This window comes from Aegilops tauschii, chromosome 1 (assembly GCF_002575655.3).
Source record: "Aegilops tauschii subsp. strangulata cultivar AL8/78 chromosome 1, Aet v6.0, whole genome shotgun sequence".
NCBI lineage: Eukaryota > Viridiplantae > Streptophyta > Magnoliopsida > Poales > Poaceae > Aegilops > Aegilops tauschii.
In genome coordinates, this window is record NC_053035.3 from 90150111 (window position 1) to 90176391 (window position 26281).

General features: G+C 47.5%; 1 pseudogene; it reads left to right on the plus strand.

The window, feature by feature from the left end:
• Positions 1-26281, plus strand: part of LOC109787535 (UDP-glycosyltransferase 91C1-like) — a 42531-nt pseudogene that overhangs the window by 302 nt on the left and 15948 nt on the right.

The window sequence follows — 26281 nt, forward strand, 5'->3', positions numbered from 1 at the left end:
TATGAGATGGGCCTAGAGCCCATATGACAATATTCAGATTTAATCTCTAAGGGCCCATGTAGGTGGCATGACAAGATGGTGGGAAGTTTAGTCCCACCCCGGAAGTGGAAGGAGAGTTGGAGTGGTTTATAAGGGATTCTCTCTCTCATGCTATTGGAGCTTGAGAAGAAAAGAAGCCCTCGCGCACTCCTCCTCCTTCACTTGCCTCACCGCAGCGCGGCGCGGGTTGCGGGATTGAGCCAAGCCGAGCTCACCCCTATACGCTTCTTTTTTGCAGGTCAGGAATGGAGAGTCTTTGACAGGTAGGGCCATGATCTGAGATGTTGGATCATGGGCTACCGACTTGGACGTGGGTTCAGCCCACGTCTCTACACGCGCGGCCGCACATATATATGTGGGGCGCTGCCAACCCTAGCCGCCGCGAAAACAGAACGCATCTCCATCTCCGTCGGTACTTGAAGGGTATAGTAATGCGAATTCGATCTCTGATGCTGATGAGATGAAGGCCACAACTGGGTATATGTTTACTCTTGGAGGTGGTGCTGTTTCCTGGAAGTCTTGCAAGCAAACGATCTTAACAAGATCGACAATGGAAGCAGAATTAACAACATTAGACACATCGGGTGACGAAGCAGAATGGCTTCAAGATCTATTGATGGACTTGCCAGTGGTTGAGAAGCTGGTTCCGGCCATCCTTATGAACTGCGACAATCAAACAGTTATTGTCAAGGTGAAGAGTTCAAAGGACAACATGAAGTCCAACAAACACATAAGAATGAGATTGAAAGCTGTCAGAAAATTGAGAAACTCCGGAGTGATAGCGTTGGATTATATCCAAACGGCTAAGAATCTGGCAGATCCCTTCACTAAAGGGCTATCACCTGTTGTGATAGATAGCGCATCAAGGGAGATGGGTATGAGACCCACATGAGTTGCCATGGTAGTAAACCAACCTATGTGATCGGAGATCCCGTGAAGTAGGACCTGGGAAAACAAGCCAGCGGTGAACTGAGGAGAGTAACTTTACTAACCCACTCCGTTGGAGATGCAATACTCTCGGAAACTGTATGGAAGGATGACTACTGTCTTAATGTGTTCCAAGGCTTATATGTATAAGCAAGATGCTATCCTACAGAGCGATCTTTGGAGGAACACACCTATATGAGCCCGACTGCTGGTCACAGTCTATGAGATTGGGGTGATCTCTAGCAAGCTCATGAACAGGCCAGGAGTGTGACTAATATGCTCCACCCGAGGGGTCGACCTTCGGCAGCCTCGTACCAGTGAGACTTGTGGTGAAACTTCTTGACGCCAAATTGACAATTTAAGGCATGGTCCATTGTTCAGTTGTGAAGGAGTGTAACTACTTGGTCTAGGTGGAGCTCAACCTTAATCGGTCTCCATTGAGATGCTGGTATATCAAAATAGCGTTTGGAACAAAGGTCAAGTGGGCCCCTGAGATCTGGTGGGGGATTGTTGAAATATGAGATGGGCCTAGAGCCCATATGACAATTTCAGATTTAATCTCTAAGGGCCCATGTAGGTGGCATGACAAGGTGGTGGGAAGTTTAGTCCCACCCCGGAAGTGGAAGGAGAGTTGGAGTGGTTTATAAGGGATTCTCTCCCTCAAGCTATTGGAGCTTGAGAAGAAAAGAAGCCCTCGCGCACTCCTCCTCCTCCGCTCGCCTCGCCACGCCACGCCTCGTCACGACGCGACGCGACGCGGGATTGAGCCGAGCCGAGCTCACTCCTATGCGCTTCTTTTTTGCCGGTCAGGAACGGAGAGTCTTTGACAGGTAGGGCCACGATCTGAGACGTCGGATCATGGGCTACCGACTTGGACGTGGGTTCAGCCCACGTCTCTCCACGCGTGACCGCACATATATATGTGGGGCGCTGCCAACCCTAGCTGCCGCGAAAACAGAAGGCATCTCCATCTCCGCCTCCACGCCTACGTTGTTCCTCTGCCGCCTGCGACTCCGTCCCGTTCACCGCGTACACGGTTGACGGGAGAGCAGGCCTCCGAAACCCCGCCTCTCCGGATCCTGTATGGGAGAGGGGCGATTAGGTTTTTGGGTAGCGACTACGCGACTGCTCGCTTCTGTTCATCTACGTCCGCATCACCTTCGTCATCACCATGTCGACCGACGCCGACCGTGCCGCCGCGGAGAAGGCCGAGGCTGACAAGAAGGCCGCTGAGGATGCCGCGGCTGCTGCCACCGCCACCGCCGCCGCGTGGCCGATTGGAGGGTATACATTGTTTATCCCTCTCGTGTTTCTTTCTGTTGTAGCAGTACTAGCAATATGTGTAGATGTTTCTACTATGTGCGTAGTACATGCTCTGTTAGATCGTAATCAGTGTGTTAATAATGTTGTCCATGTCATGCTCATGATTTATTCATGGATTAATTTAATCAAAAAACTGCATATTTACTCATCAATCCAAAAACCTAAATTGTGTAGGAGTTTTTCGAATTCTGTTTTGCTGCTGCACTGAAACCGTCCCCATTTACGGGGACATACTTTAAGCATTGGCAGACCAAAACCACCTTATTGCTCACGGCCATGAACGTGTTCTGGGTCACCGGTGTGACTCCCACAGGAACGATCGCTCCTGAACAGGAGAAGGCGTTCAAGGAGGCCACTGCCGTGTTCCTCGGGGCAGTTCTGAGCGTGATTGGAGATAAGCTGGTTGACGCATATTTGCATATGCGATCTGCCAAAGACTTATGGGAGGCGCTCGAATCTAAGTTCGGGGCGGCCGATGCAGGGAGCGAGATGTATATTATAATGCAGTTCCATGATTACAAGATGGTTGAAAACCGTCCTGTGTTGGAGCAGGCTCATGAGATAATATGCATTGTTAAGGAGCTTGAGCTTCTTAAGTGCGAGTTACCGGGCAAGTTTGTCGCGGGTTGCATAATCGCTAAGCTCCCCAATTCCTGGAGGAACTTTGCCACCACTCTGAAACATCAGAGGCGTGAATTCTCTGTGGAGGATGTCATTGGCCATCTGAGTGTTGAGCAGAATTCAAGGGCAAAGGACTCGCACGGAAAAGGGGTCGAAGGAACTTCTGTGGCTAATATGGTGCATCAGAAGAACTCCAATTCCCACAAGACCAAGGGAAAGAATGGTGTCCAACAAAGTGCCGACTTTAAGAAGAAGGGTAAGAAGACCTCCAAGAAGAACAAGAACGATGAGGGCTGCTTTACTTGTGGTTCGGTTGAACATTGGGCCAACAAGTGCCCAAACAAGTACAAGAAGCCAGGGCAGGACTCCAAGTCTGTCAATATGATTGTGAGCAACAATGAGAGTGGTGCATCTGGGTACGGTAATTTATTTGCTGTATTTTCAGTTTGGCCGTCCACCGATTGGTGGGTCGACACAGGTGCAGGTGTTCATGTGTGTGATGACATTTCATTGTTTTCTTCTTACCAGGCCACAGGTCACGGGTCCGTACTGATGGGGAATGGCGCGAGTGCTTCTGTTCTTGGTGTTGGCACGGTCGATCTGAAGTTTAGTTCGGGAAGGATCGTGCAGCTGAAGAACATGCAGCATGTCCCCACCATCAAGAAGAACCTCGTTAGTGGCTCCCTTCTATGTAGAGAAGGGTTTAAGTTGGTATTCGAGTCTAATAAATTAGTTGTTACGAAATATGGACTATTTGTTGGAAAGGGTTATGAATGCGGAGGCATGTTCCGCCTTTCTCTTGCAGATCTATGTAATAAAGTCAGGAACAATATTCATTTGAGTGTTAATGAATCTGAAGTCTGGCATTCACGTCTTTGTCACATTAGTTTCGGCGTTATGACGCGGCTAGCAAAATTGAATTTAATCCCGAGTTTCACTTTAGCCAAAGGTTCTAAGTGCCATTCGTGTGTGCAATCTAAGCAACCTCGCAAGCCTCACAAGGCAGCAGAGGAAAGACCCTTGGCGCCACTGGAACTCATACATTCTGATCTTTGTGAGATGAATGGCGTGTTGACTAAAGGTGGAAAGAAATATTTCATGACTTTGATAGATGATTCCACTAGATATTGCTATGTGTATCTGTTAAATACTAAAGATGAGGCTCTACACTACTTCAAAATCTATAAGGCAGAAGTTGAGAATCAACTTGAAAAGAAAATTAAACGAGTCCGGTCAGATCATGGTGGAGAGTACTTCTCGAAAGAGTTTGATGCCTTTTGTGCGGAACACGGTATTATTCACGAGAGGACGCCTCCCTACTCACCCCGGTCAAACGGGGTTGCCGAGCGGAAAAACCGTACACTAACAGATTTGGTTAACACCATGTTAGATACGTCGGGTTTATCCAAGGCATGGTGGGGGGAGGCTATAATGACATCATGTCATGTCCTGAATAAAGTTCCGACAAAGGATAACGAGATCACTCCCTATGAGAAGTGGACCAAGAGAAGGACAACACTCTCGTACTTACGTACTTGGGGCTGCTTGGCGAAAGTTAATATGCCGATCCCCAAAAAGCGTAAGCTTGGACCAAAGACTGTGGACTGTGTTAATTTGGGCTACGCTATGAATAGTGTTGGCTATATGTTTCTAGTAGTGAAATCTGAGGTACCTGACATGAAGGTCGGTACAATTACGCAGTCTAAGGATGCTACATTCTTTGAGGACATTTTCCCCATTAAAGATGTACAAAGCACTTGTAGACAGGAATCTGTGGAGACTCCTGAACCTGCCATTCAAATGGAATATTATAAACAAACACATGATGAAAATCCTGAGGAGGATAATAAGGAAACCCTTGGTAGGGGCAAGAGACAAAGGACTGTAAAGACCTTTGGTGATGATTTCTTCGTATACCTCGTGGAGGATAATCCCATTTCTATTTCAGAAGCGTATGCATCTCCAGAAGCTGACTACTGGAAGGATGCGGTCCGTAGCGAGATGGATTCCATCATGGCTAACGGGACTTGGGAGCTTACTGAGCGTCCTTATGGTTGCAAACCATTGGGATGCAAGTGGGTGTTCAAGAAGAAGCTTAGGCCCGACGGTACGATAGAAAAGTACAAGGCTAGGCTTGTGGCCAAGGGCTACGCACAGAAAGAAGAAGAAGATTTCTTCGACACTTATTCACCTGTGGCCAGACTGACCACCATTCGAGTATTACTCTCGTTGGCGGCCTCGCATGGTCTTCTCATTCACCAGATGGAGGTTAAGACGGCTTTCCAGAACGGAGAGCTAAAGGAGGAATCTATATGCAACAGCCTGATGGCTTTGTGATAGATGGTCAGGAAGGAAAGGTGTGTAAGTTGGTGAAATCTTTGTATGGCCTGAGACAAGCGCCTAAGCAATGGCATGACAAGTTTAATGAAACATGGACATCTGTTGGCTTTGTTGTTAATGAGGCCACAAATGTGTATACTATCGCTATGGTGAAGGAGTTATACTGTGTTTGTATGTAGATGACATACTGATGTTTGGAACTAATCTCAAGTTGATCGAGGAGGTTAAGTCTTTCCTATATCAGAACTTTGAGATGAAGGACCTTGGAGTGGCTGATGTTATCTTGAACATCAAGCTATTGAGAGATGATGAGTGTGGGATTACACTTCTGCAATCCCATTATGTTGAGAAGGTGTTGAGTCGCTTCGGATATTCGGACTGCACACCATCTCAAACACCATATGATTCTGGTGTGCTGATTCGGAAGTCTAAAGGCACAACTATAGATCAATTGAGATACTCTCAGATCGTTGGTTCACTCCAATATCTAGCGAGCGCAACGAGGCCTGACATCGCATCTGCTATTAGCAAACTGAGCTGATTTGTTTCCAAACCGGGCGATGTACATTGGCGTGCTCTTGAAAGAGTTATGCGCTATCTGAAAGGTACTCTGAACTATGGACTTCACTATACCGGATACCCGTCGGTACTTGAAGGGTATAGTGATGCGAATTGGATCTCCGACGCTGATGAGATGAAGGCCACAACTGGGTATATGTTTACTCTTGGAGGTGGTGCTGTTCCCTGGAAGTCTTGCAAGGAAACGATCTTAACAAGATCGACAATGGAAGCAAAATTAACAACATTAGACACATCTGGTGGCGAAGCAGAATGGCTTCGAGATCTGTTGATGGACTTGCCAGTGGTTGAGAAGCCGGTTCCGGCCATCCTTATGAACCGCGACAATCAAACAGTTATTGTCAAGGTGAAGAGTTCAAAGGACAACATGAAGTCCAACAAACACATAAGAATGAGATTGAAAGCTGTCAGAAAGTTGAGAAACTCCGGAGTGATAGCGTTGGATTATATCCAAACGGCTAAGAATCTGGCAGATCTCTTCACTAAAGGGCTATCATGTGTTGTGATAGATAGAGCATGAAGGGAGATGGGTATGAGACCCACATTTGTTGCCATGGTAGTAACCCAACCTATGTGATCGGACATCCCGTGAAGTAGGACCTGGGAAAACAAGCCAGCGGTGAACTGAGGAGAGTAACTTTACTAACCCACTCCGTTGGAGATGCAATACTCTCGGAAACTGTATGGAAGGATGACTACTGTCTTAATGTGTTCCAAGGCTTATATGTATAAGCAAGATGCTATCCTACAGAGCGATCTTTGGAGGAACACACCTATATGAGCCCGACTGCTGGTCACAGTCTATGAGATTGGGGTGATCTCTAGCAAGCTCATGAACAGGCCAGGAGTGTGACTAATATGCTCCACCCGAGGGGTCGACCTTCGGCAGCCTCGTATCAGTGAGACTTGTGGTGAAACTTCTTGACGCCAAACTGAGAATTCAAGGCATAGTCCATTGTTCAGTTGTGAAGGAGTGTAACTACTTGGTCTAGGTGGAGCTCAACCTTAATCGGTCTCCATTGAGATGCTGGTATATCAAAATAGCATTTGGAACAAAGGACAAGTGGGCCCCTGAGATATGGTGGGGGATTGTTGAAATATGAGATGGGCCTAGTGCCCATATGACAATTTCAGATTTAATCTCTAAGGGCCCATGTAGGTGGCATGACAAGGTGGTGGGAAGTTTAGTCCCACCCCGGAAGTGGAAGGAGAGTTGGAGTGGTTTATAAGGGATTCTCTCCCTCATGCTATTGGAGCTTGAGAAGAAAAGAAGCCCTCGCGCACTCCTCCTCCTTCGCTCGCCTGGCCACGCCACGCCACGTCACGTCACGCCTCGTCACGACGCGCCGCGGGTTGTGGGATTGAGCCGAGCCGAGCTCACTCCTATGCGCTTCTTTTTTGCCGGTCAGGAACGGAGAGTCTTTGACAGGCAGGGCCACGATCTGAGACGTCGGATCATGGGCTACCGACTTGGACGTGGGTTCAGCCCATGTCTCTCCACGCGCGGCCGCACATATATATGTGGGGCGCTGCCAACCCTAGCTGCCGCGAAAACAGAACGCATCTCCATCTCCGCCTCCACGCCCACGTTGTTCCTCTGTTGCTGTTGCCGCCTGCGACTCCGTCCCGTTCATCGCGTACACGGTTGACGGGAGAGCAGGCCTCCGAAACCCCGCCTCTCCGGATCCTGTATGGGAGAGGGGCGATTAGGTTTTTGGGTAGCGACTACGCGACTGCTCGCTTCTGTTCATCTACGTCCGCATCACCTTCGTAATCACCATGTCGACCAACGCCGACCGTGCCGCCGCTGAGAAGGCCGAGGCCGACAAGAAGGCCGCTGAGGATGCCGCGGCTGCGGCCACCGCCACCGCCGCCGCGTGGCCGATTGGAGGGTATACATCGTTTATCCCTTTCGTGTTTCTTTCTGTTCTAGCAGTACTAGCAATATGCGTAGATGTTTCTACTATGTGCGTAGTACATGCTCTGTTAGATCGTAATCAGTGTGTTATCAATGCTGTCCATGTCATGCTCATGATTTATTCATGGATTAATTTAATCGAAAAACTGCCTATTTACTCATCAATCCAAAAACCTAAATTGTGTAGGAGTTTTTCGAATTCTGGTTTTGCTCCTGCACTGAAACCGTTCCCGTTTACGGGGACGTACTTTAAGCGTTGGCAGACTAAAACCACCTTGTGGCTCATGGCCATGAACGTGTTCTGGGTCGCCGGTGTGACTCCCACCGGAACGATCGCTCCTGAACAGGAGAAGGCGTTCACGGAGGCCACTGTTGTGTTCCTTGGGGAAGTTCTGAGCGTGATTGGAGATAAGCTGGTTGACGCATATTTGCATATGCGGTCTGCCAAAGACTTGTGGGAGGCGCTCGAATCTAAGTTCAGGGCGGCCGATGCAGGGAGCGAGATGTATATTATAGAGTAGTTCCACGATTACAAGTTGGTTGAAAACCATCCTGTGTTGGAGCAGGCTCATGAGATAATATGCATTGTTAAGGAGCTTGAGCTTCTTAAGTGCGAGTTACCGGGCAAGTTTGTCGCGGGCTGCAAAATTGCTAAGCTCCCCAATTCCCGGAGGAACTTTGCCACCACTCTGAAACATCAGAGGCGTGAATTCTTTGTGGAGGATGTCATTGGCCATCTGAGTGTTGAGCAGAATTCAAGGGCAAAGGGCTCGCACGGAAAAGGGGTCGAAGGAACTTCTGTGGCCAATATGATGCATCAGAAGAACTCCGATTCCCACAAGCCCAAGGGAAAGAACGGTGTCCAACAGAGTGCCGACTTTAAGAAGAAGGGTAAGAAGACCTTCAAGAAGAACAAGAAGGATGAGGGCTGCTTTACTTATGGTTCGGTTGAACATTGGGCCCACAAGTGCCCAAACAAGTACAAGAAGCCAGGGCAGGACTCCAAGCCTGTCAATATGATTGTGAGCAACAATGAGAGTGGTGCATCTGGGTACGGTAATTTATTTGCTGTATTTTCAGTTTGGCCGTCCACCGATTGGTGGGTCAACACATGTGCATGTGTTCATGTGTGTGCTGACATTTCATTGTTTTCTTCTTACCAGGCCACAGGTCACGGGTCCGTACTGATGGGGAATGGCGCGAGTGCTTCTGTTCTTGGTGTTGGCACGGTCGATCTGAAGTTTACTTCGGGAAGGATCGTGCAGCCGAAGAACGTGCAGCATGTCCCCGCCATCAAGAAGAACCTCGTTAGTGGCTCCCTTCTATGTAGAGAAGGGTTTAAGTTGGTATTCGAGTCTAATAAATTAGTTGTTACGAAATATGGACTATTTGTTGGAAAGGGTTAAGAATGCGGAGGCATATTCCGCCTTTCTCTTGCAGATCTATGTAATAAAGTCGTGAACAATATTCATTTGAGTGTTAATGAATCTGAAGTCTGGCATTCACGTCTTTGTCACATTAGTTTCGGCGTTATGACACGGCTAGCAAAATTGAATTTAATCCCGAGTTTCACTTTAGCCAAAGGTTCTAAGTGCCATTCGTGTGTGCAATCTAAGCAACCTCGCAAGCCTCACAAGGCAGCAGAGGAGAGACACTTGGCGCCACTGGAACTCATACATTCTGATCTTTGTGAGATGAATGGTGTGTTGACTAATGGTGGAAAGAAATATTTCATGACTTTGATAGATGATTCCACTAGATATTGTTATGTGTATCTGTTAAATACTAAAGATGAGGCTCTACACTACTTCAAAATCTGTAAGGCAGAAGTTGAGAATCAACTTGAAAAGAAAATTAAACGAGTCCGGTCAGATCGTGGTGGAGAGTACTTCTCGAAAGAGTTTGATGCCTTTTGTGCGGAACACGGTATTATTCACGAGAGGACGCCTCCCTACTCACCCCAGTCAAACGGGGTTGCCAAGCGGAAAAACCGTACCCTAACTGATTTGGTTAACACCATGTTAGATACGTCGGGTTTATCTAAGGCATGGTGGGGGGAGGCTATAATGACATCATGTCATGTCCTGAATAAAGTTCTGACAAAGGATAACGAGATCACTCCTTATGAGAAGTGGTCCAAGAGAAGGACAACACTCTCGTACTTACGTACTTGGGGCTGCTTGGCGAAAGTTAATGTGCCAATCCCCAAAAAGCGTAAGCTTGGACCAAAGACTGTGGACTGTGTTAATTTGGGCTACGCTATGAATAGTGTTGGCTATAGGTTTCTAGTAGTGAAATCTGAGGTACCTGCATGAAGGTCGGTACAATTATGGAGTCTAAGGATGCTACATTCTTTGAGGACATTTTCCCCATGAGAGATGTACAAAGCACTTCTAGACAGGAATCTGAGGAGACTCCTGAACCTTCCATTCTGATGGAATATTATAAACAAACACATGATGAAAATCCTGAGGAGGATAATGAGGAAACCCTTGGTAGGGGCAAGAGACAAAGGACTGTAAAGACCTTTGGTGATGATTTTTTCATATACCTCGTGGAGGATAATCCCACTTCTATTTCAGAAGCGTATGCATCTCCAGAAGCTGACTACTGGAAGGATGCGGTCCATAGCGAGATGGATTCCATCATGGCTAAACGTCCTTATGGTTGCAAACCATTGGGATGCAAGTGGGTGTTCAAGAAGAAGCTTAGGCCCGACGGTACGATAGAAAAGTACAAGGCTAGGCTTGTGGCCAAGGGCTACGCCCAGAAAGAAGAAGAAGATTTCTTCGACACTTATTCACCTGTGGCCAGACTGACCACCATTCAAGTATTACTCTCGTTGGCGGCCTCGCATGGTCTTCTCATTCATCAGATGGAGGTTAAGACGGCTTTCCTGAACAGAGAGCTAAAGGAGGAAATCTATATGCAACAACATGATGGCTCTGTGATAGATGGTCAGGAAGGAAAGGTGTGTAATTTGGTGAAATCTTTGTATGGCCTGAGACAAGCGCCTAAGCAATGGCATGACAAGTTTAATGAAACGTGGACATCTGTTGGCTTTGTTGTTAATGAGGCCGACAAATGTGTATACTATCGCTATGGTGGGGGCGAAGGAGTTATACTGTGTTTGTATGTAGATGACATACTGATACTTGGAACTAATCTCAAGTTGATCGAGGAGGTTAAGTCTTTCCTATCTCAGAACTTTGAGATGAAGGACCTTGGAGTGGCTGATGTTATCTTGAAAATCAAGCTATTGAGAGACGACGAGGGTGGGATTACACTTCTGCAATCCCATTATGTTGAGAAGGTGTTGAGTCGATTTGGATATTCGGACTGCACACCATCTTAAACACCATATGATTCTAGTGTGCTGATTCGAAAGTCTAAAGGCACAGCTATAGATCAATTGAGATACTCTCAGATCGTTGGTTCACTCCAGTATCTAGCGAGCACAACAAGGCCTGACATCGCATGTGCTATTAGCAAACTGAGCCGATTTGTTTCCAAACCGGGCGATGTACATTGGCGTGCTCTTCAAAGAGTTATGCGCTATCTGAAAGGTACTATGAACTATGGACTTCACTATACCGGATACCCGTCGGTACTTGAAGGGTATAGTGATGCGAATTGGATCTCTGATGCTGATGAGATGAAGGCCACAACTGGGTATATGCTTACTCTTGGAGGTGGTGTTGTTTCCTGGAAGTCTTGCAAGCAAACGATCTTAACAAGATCGACAATGGAAGAAGAATTAACAGCATTAGACACATTGGGTGGCGAAGTAGAATGGCTTCGAGATCTGTTGATGGACTTGCCAGTGGTTGAGAAGCCGGTTCCGGCCATCCTTATGAACTGCGACAATCAGACAGTTATTGTCAAGGTGAAGAGTTCAAAGGACAACATGAAGTCCAACAAACACATAAGAATGAGATTGAAAGCTGTCAGAAAATTGAGAAACTCTGGAGTGATAGCGTTGGATTATATCCAAACGGCTAAGAATCTGGCAGATCCCTTCACTAAAGGGCTATCACGTGTTGTGATAGATAGCGCATCAAGGGAGATGGGTATGAGACCCATATGAGTTGCCATGGTAGTAACCCAACCTGTGTGATCGGAGATCCCGTGAAGTAGGACCTTGGAAAACAAGCCAGCAGTGAACTGTGGAGAGTAACTTTACTAACCCACTCCGTTGGAGATGCAATACTCTCGGAAACTATATGGAAGGATGACTACTTTCTTAATGTGTTCCAAGGCTTATATGTATAAGCAAGATGCTATCCTAAAGAGCGATTTTGGAGGAACACACCTATATGAGCCCGACTGCTGGTCACAGTCTATGAGATTGGGGTGATCTCTAGCAAGCTCATGAACAGGCCACGAGTGTGACTAATATGCTCCACCCGAGGGGTCGACCTTCGGCAGCCTCGTATCAGTGAGACTTGTGGTGAAACTGCTTGACGCCAAACTGACAATTCAAGGCATAGTCCATTGTTCAGTTGTGAAGGAGTGTAACTACTTGGTCTAGGTGGAGCTCAACCTTAACCGGTCTCCACTGAGATGCTGGTATATCAAAATAGCATTTGGAACAAAGGACAAGTGGGCCCCTGAGATCTGGTGGGGGATTGTAGAAATATGAGATGGGCCTAGTGCCCATATGACAATTTCAGATTTAATCTCTAAGGGCCCATGTAGGTGGCATGACAAGGTGGTGGGAAGTTTAGTCCCACCTCGGAAGTGGAAGGAGAGTTGGAGTGGTTTACAAGGGATTCTCTCCCTCATGCTATTGGAGCTTGAGAAGAAAAGAAGCCCTCGCGCACTCCTCCTCCTCCTCCGCTTGCCTCGCCACGCCACGCCACGCCTCGTCACGACGCGCCGCGGGTTGCGGGATTGAGCCGAGCCGAGCTCACTCCTATGCGCTTCTTTTTTGTCGGTCAGGAACGGAGAGTCTTTGACAGGTAGGGCCACGATCTGAGACGTCGGATCATGGGCTACCGACTTGGACGTGGGTTCAGCCCATGTCTCTCCACGCGCGGACGCACATATATATGTGGGGCGCTGCCAACCCTAGCCATCGCGAAAACAGAACGCATCTCCATCTCCGCCTCCACGCCCACGTTGTTCCTCTGCTGCTGCTGCCGCCTGCGACTCCGTCCCGTTCACCGCGTACATGGTTGACGGGAGAGCAGGCCTCCGAAACCCCGCCTCTCCGGATCCTGTACGGGAGAGGGGCGATTAGGTTTTTGGGTAGCAACTACGCGACTGCTCGCTTCTGTTCATCTACGTCCGCATCACCTTCGTCATCACCATGTCGACCGACGCCGACCGTGCCGCCGCTGAGAAGGCCAAGGCCGACAAGAAGGCCGCTGAGGATGCCGCGGCTGCTGCCACCGCCACCGCCGCCGCGTGGCCGATTGGAGGGTATACATCGTTTATCCCTCTCGTGTTTCTTTCTGTTGTAGCAGTACTAGCAATATGCGTAGATGTTTCTACTATGTGCGTAGTACATGCTGTGTTAGATCGTAATCAGTGTGTTATCAATGATGTCCATATCATGCTCATGATTTATTCATGGATTAATTTAATTGAAAAACTGCCTATTTACTCATCAATCCAAAAACCTAAATTGTGTAGGAGTTTTTCGAATTCTGGTTTTGCTGCTGCACTGAAACCGTCCCTGTTTACGGGGACGTACTTTAAGCGTTGGCAGACTAAAACCACCTTATGGCTCACGGCCATGAACGTGTTCTGGGTCGCCGGTGTGACTCCCACAGGAACGATCACTCCTGAACAGGAGAAGGCGTTCAAGGAGGCCACTTTCGTGTTCCTCGGGGCAGTTCTGAGCGTGATTGGAGATAAGCTGGTTGACGCATATTTGCATATGCGGTCTGCCAAAGACTTGTGGGAGGCGCTCGAATCTATGTTCAGGGCGGCCGATGCAGGGAGCGAGATGTATATTATAGAGCAGTTCCACGATTACAAGATGGTTGAAAACCGTCCTGTGTTGGAGCAGGCTCATGAGATAATATGCATTGTTAAGGAGCTTGAGCTTCTTAAGTGCGAGTTACCGGGCAAGTTTGTCGCGGGCTGCATAATCGCTAAGCTCCCCAATTCCTGCAGGAACTTTGCCACCACTCTGAAACATCAGAGGCGTGAATTCTCTGTGGAGGATGTCATTGGCCATCTGAGTGTTGAGCAGAATTCAAGGGCAAAGGACTCGCACGGAAAAGGTCGAAGGAACTTCTGTGGCCAATATGGTGCATCAGAAGAACTCCAATTCCCACAAGCCCAAGGGAAAGAACGGTGTCCAACACAGTGCCGACTTTAAGAAGAAGGGTAAGAAGACCTTCAAGAAGAACAAGAAGGATGATGGCTGCTTTACTTGTGGTTCGGTTGAACATTGGGCGAACAAGTGCCCAAACAAGTACAAGGAGACAGGGCAGGACTCCAAGTCTGTCAATATGATTGTGAGCAACAATGAGAGTGGTGCATCTGGGTACGGTAATTTATTTGTTGTATTTTCAGTTTGGCCGTCCACCGATTGGTGGGTCGACACAGGTGCAGGTGTTCATGTGTGTGCTGACATTTCATTGTTTTCTTCTTACTAGGGCACATGTCATGGGTCCATACTGATGGGGAATGGCGCGAGTGCTTCTGTTCTTGGTGTTGGCACGGTCGATCTAAAGTTTACTTTGGGAAGGATCGTGCAGCCGAAGAACGTGTAGCATGTCCCCGCCATCAAGAAGAACCTCGTTAGTGGCTCCCTTCTATGTAGAGAAGGGTTTAAGTTGGTATTCGAGTCTAATAAATTAGTTGTTACGAAGGACTATTTGTTGGAAAGGGTTATGAATGCGGAGGCATGTTTCGCCTTTCTCTTGCAGATCTATGTAATGAAGTCGTGAACAATATTCATTTGAGTGTTAATGAATCTGAAGTCTGGCATTCACGTCTTTGTCACATTAGTTTCGGCGTTATGACGCGGCTAGCAAAATCGAATTTAATCCCGAGTTTCACTTTAGCCAAAGGTTCTAAGTGCCATTCGTGTGTGCAATCTAAGCAACCTCGCAAGCCTCACAAGGCAGCAGAGGAGAGACACTTGGCGCCACTGGAACTCATACATTCTGATCTTTGTGAGATGAATGGTGTGTTGACTAAAGGTGGAAATAAATATTTCATGACTTTGATAGATGATTCCACTAGATATTGCTATGTGTATCTGTTAAATACTAAAGATGAGGCTCTACACTACTTCAAAATCTATAAGGCAGAAGTTGAGAATCAACTTGAAAAGAAAATTAAACGAGTCCCGTCAGCTCATGGTGGAGAGTACTTCTCGAAAGAGTTTGATGCCTTTTGTGCGGAACACGGTATTATTCACGAGAGGACGCCTCCCTACTCATCCCAGTCAAACGGGGTTGCCGAGCGGAAAAACCGTACTCTAACTGTTCTGGTTAACACCATGTTAGATACGTCGGGTTTATCCAAGGCATGGTGGGGGGAGGCTATAATGACATCATGTCATGTCCTGAATAAAGTTCCAACAAAGGATAACGAGATCACTCCTTATGAGAAGTGGACCAAGAGAAGGACAACACTCTCGTGCTTACGTACTTGGGGCTGCTTGGCGAAAGTTAATGTGCCGATCCCCAAAATGCGTAAGCTTGGACCAAAGACTATGGACTGTGTTAATTTGGGCTACGCTATGAATAGTGTTGGCTATAGGTTTCTAGTAGTGAAATCTGAGGTACCTGACATGAAGGTCGGTACAATTATGGAGTCTAAGGATGCTACATTCTTTGAGGACATTTTGTTGGTAATATGCCCTAGAGGCAATAATAAAATGGTTATTATTATATTTCCTTGTTCATGATAATTGTCTATTGTTCATGCTATTATTGTGTTATCCGGAAATCGTAATACATGTGTCAATACATAGACCACAACATGTCCCTAGTAAGCCTCTAGTTGACTAGCTCGTTGATCAACAGATAGTCATGGTTTCCTGACTATGGACATTGGATGTCATTGATAACGGGATCACATCATTAGGAGAATGATGTGATGGACAAGACCCAATCCTAAGCATAGCACAAGATCGTGTATTTCGTTTGCTAGAGCTTTTCCAAATGTCAAGTATCATTTCCTTTGACCATGAGATTGTGCAACTCCCGGATACCGTAGGAGTGCTTTGGGTGTGCCAACCGTCACAACGTAACTGGGTGGCTATAAAGGTGCACTACGGGTATCTCCGAAAGTGTCTGTTGGGTTGGCACGAATTGAGACTGGGATTTGTCACTCCGTATGAAGGAGAGGTATCTCTGGGCCCACTCGGTAATGCATCATCATAATGAGCTCAATGTGTCCAAGTGTTTGGTCACGGGATCATGCATTACGGTACGAGTAAAGTGACTTGCCGGTAACGAGATTGAACAAGGTATTGGGATACCGACGATCGAATCACGGGCAAGTAATGTACCGATTGACAAAGGGAATTGTATACGGGGTTGATTGAATCCTCGACATCATGGTTCATCCGATGAGATCATCGTGGCACATGTGGGAGCCAACATGGGTATCCAGATCCCGCTGTTGGTTATTGACCGGAGAGTCGTCTCGGTCATGTCTGCATGTCTCCCGAACCCGTAGGGTCTACACACTTAAGGTTCGGTGACACTAGGGTTGTAGAGACACTAGTATGCGGTAACCCGAAAGTTGTTTGGAGTCCCGGATGAGATCCCGGACATCACGAGGAGTTCCGGAATGGTCCGGAGGTGAAGAATTATATATAGGAAGTCCAGTTTCGGCCACCGGGAAAGTTTCGGGGGTCACCAGTATTGTACCGGGACCACCGCAAGGGTCCCGGGGGTCCACCGGGTGGGGCCACCTATCCCGGAGGGCCCCATGGGCTGAAGTGGGAGGGGAACCAGCCCTTGGTGGGCTGGTGCGCCCCCTTGGGCCTCCCCCTGCGCCTAGGGTTGGAAACCCTAGAGGTGGGGGGCGCCCCACTTGGCTTGGGGGGCAAGCCACCCCCTTGGCCGCCGCCCCCCCTTGGAGATTGCATCTCCTAGGGCCGGCGCCCCCCAGGGGACCCTATATATAGAGGGGGAGGGTGGGCAGCAGCACCCAAGCCCTGGCGCCTCCCTCTCCCTCCCGTGACACATCTCCCTGTCCCGCAGCGCTTGGCGAAGCCCTGTCGGAATCCCGCTACTTCCACCACCACGCCGTCGTGCTGCTGGATCTCCATCAACCTCTCCCCCCCCCCTTGCTGGATCAAGAAGGAGGAGACGTCGTTGCTCCGTACGTGTGTTGAACGCGGAGGTGCCGTCCGTTCGGCGCTAGGATCATCGGTGATTTGGATCACGACGAGTACGACTCCATCAACCCCGTTCTCTTGAACGCTTCCGCTCGCGATCTACAAGGGTATGTAGATGCACTCTTTTCCCTCTCGTTGCTAGAAGACTCCATAGATTGTTCTTGGTGATGCGTAGAATTTTTTTAATTTCTGCAACGATCCCCAACAGTGGCATCATGAGCTAGGTCTATGCGTAGTTTCTATGCACGAGTAGAACACAAACTTGTTGTGGGCGTAGATGTTGTCAATTTTCTTGCCACTACTAGTATTATCTTGTTTCGGCGGCATCGTGGGATGAAGCGGCCCGGACCGACCTTACACGTACGCTTACGTGAGATAGGTTCCACCGACTGACATGCACTAGTTGCATAAGGTGGCTAGCGGGTGTCTGTCTCTCCCACTTTAGTCGGAACGGATTCGATGAAAAGGGTCCTTATGAAGGGTAAATAGAAATTGGCATATCACGTTGTGGTTTTGGCGTAGGTAAGAAACGTTCTTGCTAAGAAACCTATAGCAGCCACGTAAAAACTTGCAACAACCATTAGAGGACGTCTAACTTGTTTTTGCAGCATATGCCTTGTGATGTGATATGGCCAAAAGGATGTGATGAATGAAATATATGTGATGTATGAGATTGATCATGTTCTTGTAATAGGAATCACGACTTGCATGTCGATGATTATGACAACCGGCAGGAGCCATAGGAGTTGTCTTTATTTTTTGTATGACCTGTGTGTCATTGAATAACGCTAAATTACTTTACTTTATTGCTAAACACGTTAGCCATAGAAGTAGAAGTAATCGTTGGCGTGACAACTTCATGAAGACACGATGATGGAGATCATGATGATGGAGATCATGGTGTCATGCCGGTGACGAAGATGATCATGGCGCCCCGAAGATGGATATCAAAGGAGCAAAATGATATTGGCCATATCATGTCACTATTTGATTGCATGTGATGTTTATCATGTTTTACATCTTATTTGCTTAGAACGACGGTAGCTTAAATAAGATGATCCCTCGCAATAATTTCAAGAAAGTGTTCCCCCTAACTGTGCACCGTTGCGAAGGTTCGTTGTTTCGAAGCACCACATGATGATCGGGTGTGATAGATTCTAACGTTCGAATACAACGGGTGTAAGCCAGATTTACACACGCAATACACTTAGGTTGACTTGACGAGCCTAGCATGTACAGACATGGCCTCGGAACACGGAAGACCGAAAGGTCGAGCATGAGTCGTATAGAAGATACGATCAACATGAAGATGTTCACCGATGTTGACTAGTCCGTCTCACGTGATGATCAGACACGGCCTAGTTGACTCGGATCATGTTTCACTTAGATGACTAGAGGGATGTCTATCTGAGTGGGAGTTCATTGAATAATTTTATTAGATGAACTTAATTATCATGAACTTAGTCTAAAATCTTTACAATATGTCTTGTAGATCAAATGGCCCATGCTAATGTTGCCCTCAACTTCAACGCCTTCCTAGAGAAAACCAAGCTGAAAGATGATGGCAGCAACTATACGGACTGGGTCCGGAACCTGAGGATCATCCTCATAGCTGCCAAGAAAGATTATGTCCTAGAAGCACCGCTAGGTGAAGCACCCATCCCAGAGAACCAAGACGTTATGAACGCTTGGCAGCAGCGTGCTGATGATTACTCCCTCGTTCAGTGCGGCATGCTTTACAGCTTAGAACCGGAGCTCCAAAAGCGTTTTGAGCAACACGGAGCATATGAGATGTTCGAAGAGCTGAAAATGGTTTTCCAAGCTCATGCCCGGGTCGAGAGATATGAAGTCCCCGACAAGTTCTTCAGTTGTAAGATGGAGGAAAATAGTTCTGTCAGTGAGCACATACTCAAAATGTCTGGGTTACACAACCGCTTGTCTCAACTGGGAGTTAATCTCCCGGATGACGCGGTCATTGACAGAATCCTTCAGTCACTTCCACCGAGCTACAAGAGCTTTGTGATGAACTTCAATATGCAGGGGATGGAAAAGACCATTCCTGAGGTATATTCAATGCTGAAATCAGCGGAGGTGGAGATCAAAAAGGAACATCAAGTGTTGATGGTGAATAAAACCACTAAGTTCAAGAAAGGCAAGGGTAAGAAGAACTTCAAGAAGGACGGCAAGGGAGTTGCCGCGCCCGGTAATCCAGTTGCCGGGAAGAAGCCAAAGAATGGACCCAAGCCTGAGACTGAGTGCTTTTATTGCAAGGGAAGTGGTCACTGGAAGCAGAACTGCCCCAAGTACTTAGCGGACAAGAAGGCCGGCAACACCAAAGGTATATGTGATATACATGTTATTGATGTGTACCTTACTAGCACTCGTAGTAGCTCCTGGGTATTTGATACCAGTGCAGTTGCTCATATTTGTAACTCAAAGCAGGAGCTGCGGAATAAACGGAGACTGGCAAAGGACGAGGTGACGATGCGCGTCGGGAATGGTTCCAAGGTCGATGTGATCGCCGTCGGCACGCTACCTCTACATTTACCTACGGGATTAGTTTTAAACCTCAATAATTGTTATTTAGTGCCAGCTTTGAACATGAACATTGTATCTGGATCTCGTTTAATGCGAGATGGCTACTCATTTAAATCCGAGAATAATGGTTGTTCTATTTATATGAGAGATATGTTTTATGGTCATGCCCCACTGGTCAATGGTTTATTCTTAATGAATCTCGAACGTGATGTTACACATATTCATAGTGTGAATACCAAAAGATGTAAAGTTGATAACGATAGTCCCACATACTTGTGGCACTGCCGCCTTGGTCACATTGGTGTCAAGCGCATGAAGAAGGTCCATGCTGATGGACTTTTAGAGTCTCCCGATTATGAATCATTTGACACATGCGAACCATGCCTCATGGGCAAAATGACCAAGACTCCGTTCTCCGGAACAATGGAGCGAGCAACCAACTTATTAGAAATCATACATACTGATGTGTGCGGTCCAATGAGTGTTGAGGCTCGCGGAGGCTATTGTTATGTTCTCACTCTCACTGATGACTTGAGTAGATATGGGTATGTCTACCTAATGAAACACAAGTCTGAGACCTTGAAAAGTTCAAGGAATTTCAGAGTGAGGTTGAGAATCAACGTGACAGGAAAATAAAATTCTTACGATCAGATCGTGGGGGGGGGGGAATATTTGAGTCACGAATTTGGCACACACTTAAGGAAATGTGGAATAGTTTCACAACTCACGCCGCCTGGAACACCTCGGCGAAATGGTGTGTCCGAACGTCGTAATCGCACTCTATTGGATATAGTGCGATCTATGATGTCTCTTACCGATCTACCGCTCTTATTTTGGGGCTATGCTTTAGAGACTGCCGCATTCACTTTAAATAGGGCTCCATCGAAATCCGTTGAGACGACACCGTATGAATTATGGTTTGGGAAGAAACCTAAGCTGTCGTTTCTAAAAGTTTGGGGATGCGATGCTTATGTCAAGAAACTTCAACCTGAAAAGCTCTAACCCAAGTCGGAAAAATGCGTCTTCATAGGATACCCTAAGGAAACCATTGGGTATACCTTCTACCTTAGATCCGAAGGCAAGATCTTTGTTGCCAAGAACGGGTCCTTTCTGGAGAAAGAGTTTCTCTCGAAAGAAGTGAGTGGGAGGAAAGTTGAACTTGATGAGGTGATAGTCACCCCTTCTGAACCGGAAAGTAGCGCAGCGCGGGAAGATGTTCCTGTGGTGCCTGCACCGACTGGGGAGGAAGTTAATGATGATGATCATGAAGCTTCAGATCAAGTTACTGCTGAACTTCGTAGGTCCACAAGGACACGTTCCGCACCAGAGTGGTACGGCAACCCTGTCATGGAAATCATGTTGTTAGACAACGGTGAACCTTTGAACTATGAAGAAGCGATGGCGGGCCCGGATTCCAACAAATGGCTTGAAGCCATGCAATCCGAGATAGGGTCCATGTATGAAAATGAAGTATGGACTTTGACTGACTTGCCCGATGATCGGCGAGCCATAGAAAATAAATGGATCTTTAAGAAGAAGACAAACGCGGATGGTAATGTGACCATCTATAAGGCTCGACTTGTCGCTAAGGGTTATCGACAAGTTCAAGGGGTTGACTACGATGAGACTTTCTCACCCGTAGCGAAGCTGAAGTCTGTCTGAATCATGTTAGCAATTGCCGCATTCTATGATTATGAGATATGGAAAATGGACGTCAAAACGGCATTCCTTAACGGCTTTCTTAAGGAATAATTGTATATGATGCAGCCGGAAGGTTTTGTCGATCCTAAGAATGCTAACAAGGTATGCAAGCTCCAGCGCTCCATCTATGGGCTGGTGCAAGCATCTCGGAGTTGGAACATTCGATTTGATGAGATGATCAAAGCGTTTGGGTTTACACAGACTTATGGAGAAGCCTGTGTTTACAAGAAAGTGAGTGGGAGCTCTGTAGCATTTCTCATATTATATGTGGATGACATACTGTTGATGGGAAATGATATAGAATTCTTGGGAAGCATAAAGGCCTACTTGAACAAGTGTTTTTCAATGAAGGACCTTGGAGAAGCTGCTTATATATTAGGCATCAAGATCTATAGAGATAGATCAAGACGCCTCATTGGTCTTTCACAAAGTACGTACCTTGACAAGATATTGAAGAAGTTCAATATGGATCAGTCCAAGAAGGGGTTCTTGCCTGTATTGCAAGGTGTGCAATTGAGCACGGCTCAATGCCCGACCACGGCAGAAGATAGAGAAAAGATGAGTGTCATCCCCTATGCCTCGGACATAGGGTCTATTATGTATGCCATGTTGTGTACTAGACCTGATGTAAACCTTGCCCTAAGTTTGGTACGAAGGTACCAAAGTAATCCCGGATGGAACACTGGACAGCGGTCAAGAATATCCTGAAGTACCTGAAGAGGACTGAGGATATGTTTCTCGTTTATGGAGGTGACGAAGAGCTCGTCGTAAAGGGTTACGTCGACGCTAGCTTTGACACAGATCTGGATGACTCCAAGTCACAAACCGGATATGTGTATATTTTGAATGGTGGGGCAGTAAGCTGGTGCAATTGCAAGCAAAGCGTTGTGGCGGGATCTACATGTGAAGCGGAATACATGGCGGTCTCAGAGGCAGCACAAGAAGAAATCTGGGTGAAGGAGTTCATTACCGACCTAGGAGTTATTCCCAATGCGTCGGGCCCGATGACTCTCTTCTGTGACAACACTGGAGCTATTTCCCTTGCCAAGGAGCCTAGGTTTCACAGGAAGACCAGGCATATCAAGCGTCGCTTCAACTCCATTCGTGAAAGTGTTCAAAATGGAGACATAGATATTTATAAAGTACATACGGACCTGAATGTAGCAGATCCGTTGACTAAACCTCTCCCTAGAGCAAAACATGATCAACACCAGAACTCTATGGGTGTTCGATTCATCACAATGTAACTAGATTATTGACTCTAGTGCAAGTGGGAGACTATTGGAAATATGCCCTAGAGGCAATAATAAAATGGTTATTATAATATTTCCTTGTTCATGATAATTGTCTATTGTTCATGCTATTATTGTGTTATCCGGAAATCGTAATACATGTGTGAATACATAGACCACAACATGTCCCTAGTAAGCCTCTAGTTGACTAGCTCGTTGATCAACAGATAGTCATGGTTTCCTGACTATGGACATTGGATGTCATTGATAACGGGATCACATCATTAGGAGAATGATGTGATGGACAAGACCCAATCCTAAGCATAGCACAAGATCGTGTAGTTCGTTTGCTAGAGCTTTTCCAAATGTCAAGTATCATTTCCTTCGACCATGAGATTGTGCAACTCCCGGATACCGTAGGAGTGCTTTGGGTGTGCCAAACGTCACAACGTAACTGGGTGGCTATAAAGGTGCACTACGGGTATCTCCGAAAGTGTCTGTTGGGTTGGCACGAATCGAGACTGGGATTTGTCACTCCGTATGACGGAGAGGTATCTCTGGGCCCACTCGGTAATGCATCATCACAATGAGCTCAATGTGTCCAAGTGTTTGGTCACGGGATCATGCATTATGGTACGAGTAAAGTGACTTGCCGGTAACGAGATTGAACAAGGTATTGGGATACCGACGATCGAATCTCGGGCAAGTAATGTATCGATTGACAAAGGGAATTGTATACGAGATTGATTGAATCCTCGACATCGTGGTTCATCCGATGAGATCATCGTGGAACATGTGGGAGCCAACATGGGTATCCAGATCCCGCTGTTGGTTATTGACCGGAGAGTCGTCTCGGTCATGTCTGCATGTCTCCCGAACCCGTAGGGTCTACACACTTAAGGTTCGATGACGCTAGGGTTGTAGAGACACTAGTATGCGGTAACCCGAAAGTTGTTCGGAGTCCCGGATGAGATCCCGGACGTCACGAGGAGTTTCGGAATGGTCCGGAGGTGAAGAATTATATATAGGAAGTCCAGTTTCGGCCACCGGGAAAGTTTCGGGGGTCACCGGTATTGTACCGGGACCACCGGAAGGGTCCCGGGGGTCCACCGGGTGGGGCCACCTATCCCGGAGGGCCCCATGGGCTGAAGTGGGAGGGGAACCAGCCCCTGGTGGGCTGGTGCGCCCCCCTTGGGCCTCCCCCTGCGCCTAGGGATGGAAACCCTAGGGTTGGGGGCGCCCCACTTGGCTTGGGGGCCAAGCCACCCCCTTGGCCGCCGCCCCCCTTGGAGATTGCATCTCCTAGGGCCGGCGCCCCCCAGGGGACCCTATATATAGAGGGGGGAGGGAGGGAAGCAGCACCCAAGCCCTGGCGCCTCCCTCTCCCTCCCGTGACACATCTCCCTCCTCCCGCAGCGCTTGGCGAAGCCCTGTCGGAATCCTGCTACTTCCACCACCACGTCGTCGTGCTGCTGGATCTCCATCAACCTCTCCCCCCCTTGCTGGATCAAGAAGGAGGAGACGTCGCTGCTCCGTACGTGTGTTGAACGCGGAGGTGCCGTCCGTTCGGCGCTAGGATCATCGGTGATTTGGATCACGACGAGTACGACTCCATCAACCCCGTTCTCTTGAACACTTCCGCTCGCGATCTAGAAGGGTATGTAGATGCACTCTTTTCCCTCTCGTTGCTAGAAGACTCCATATATTGTTCTTGGTGATGCGTAGAATTTTTTTAATTTCTGCAACGATCGCCAACACATTTTCCCCATGAGAGATGTACAAAGCACTTCTAGACAGGAATCTGAGGAGACTCCTGAACCTGCCATTCCGATGGAATATTATAAACAAACACATGATGAAAATCCTGAGGAGGATAATGAGGAAACCCTTGGTAGGGGCAAGAGACAAAGGACTGTAAAGACCTTTGGTGATGATTTCTTCATATACCTCGTGGAGGATAATCCCACTTCTATTTCAGAAGCGTATGCATCTCCAGAAGCTGACTACTGGAAGGATTCGGTCCGTAGCGAGATGGATTCCATCATGGCTAACGGGACTTGGGAGCTTACTGAACGTCCTTATGGTTGCAAACCATTGGGATGCAAGTGGGTGTTCAAGAAGAAGTTTAGGCCCGACGGTACGATAGAAAAGTACAAGGCTAGGCTTGTGGCCAAGGGCTACGCCCAGAAAGAAGAAGAAGATTTCTTCGACACTTATTCACCTGTGGCCAGACTGACCACCATTCGAGTATTACTCTCGTTGGCGGCCTCGCATGGTCTTCTCATTCATCCGATGGATGTTAAGACGGCTTTCTTGAACGGAGAACCAAAGGAGGAAATCTATATGCAACAGCCTGATGGCTTTGTGATAGATGGTCAGGAAGGAAAGGTGTGTAAGTTGGTGAAATCTTTGTATGGCCTGAGACAAGCGCCTAAGCAATGGCATGACAAGTTTAATGAAACGTGGACATCTGTTGGCTTTGTTGTTAATGAGGCCGACAAATGTGTATACTATCGCTATGGTGGGGGCGAAGGAGTTATACTGTGTTTGTATGTAGATGACATACTGATATTTGGAACTAACCTCAAGTTGATCGAGGAGGTTAAGTCTTTCCTATCTCAGAACTTTGAGATGAAGGACCTGTTGGAAATATGCCCTAGAGGCAATAATAAAAGGTTATTATTATATTTCTTTGTTCATGATAATCGTCTATTATTCATGCTATAATTGTATTGTCCGGAAATCGTAATACATGTGTGAATACATAGACCACAACGTGTCCCTAGTAAGCCTCTAGTTGACTAGCTCGTTGATCAACAGATAGTCATGGTTTCCTGACTATGGACATTGGATGTCATTGATAACGGGATCACATCATTAGGAGAATGATGTGATGGACAAGACCCAATCCTAAGCATAGCATAAAAGATCGTGTAGTTTCGTTTGCTAGAGCTTTTCCAATGTCAAGTATCTTTTCCTTAGACCATGAGATCGTGCAACTCCCGGATACCGTAGGAGTGCTTTGGGTTTGCCAAACGTCACAACGTAACTGGGTGACTATAAAGGTGCATTACAGGTATCTCTGAAAGTGTCTGTTGGGTTGGCACGGATCGAGACTGGGATTTGTCACTCCGTGTGACGGAGAGGTATCTCTGGGCCCACTCGGTAATGCATCATCATAATGAGCTCAATGTGACTAAGGCGTTAGTCACGGGATCATGCATTGCGGTACGAGTAAAGAGACTTGCCGGTAACGAGATTGAACAAGGTATTGGGATACCGACAATCGAATCTCGGGCAAGTAACATACCGATTGACAAAGGGAATTGCATACGGGATTGATTGAATCCTCGACACCGTGGTTCATCCGATGAGATCATCGTGGAACATGTGGGAGCCAACATGGGTATCCAGATCCCGCTGTTGGTTATTGACCGGAGAGGCGTCTCGGTCATGTCTGCATGTCTCCCGAACCCGTAGGGTCTACACACTTAAGGTCCGGTGACGCTAGGGTTGTAGAGATATATGTATGCGGAAACCCGAAAGTTTTTCGGAGTCACGGATGAGATCCCGGACGTCACGAGAGGTTCCGGAATGGTTCGGAGGTGAAGAATTATATATAGGAAGTCCAGTTTCGGCCACCGGGAAAGTTTCGGGGGTTACCGGTATTGTACCGGGACCACCGGAAGGGTCCCGGGGGTCCACCGGGTGGGGCCACCTATCCCGGAGGGCCCCGTGGGCTGAAAG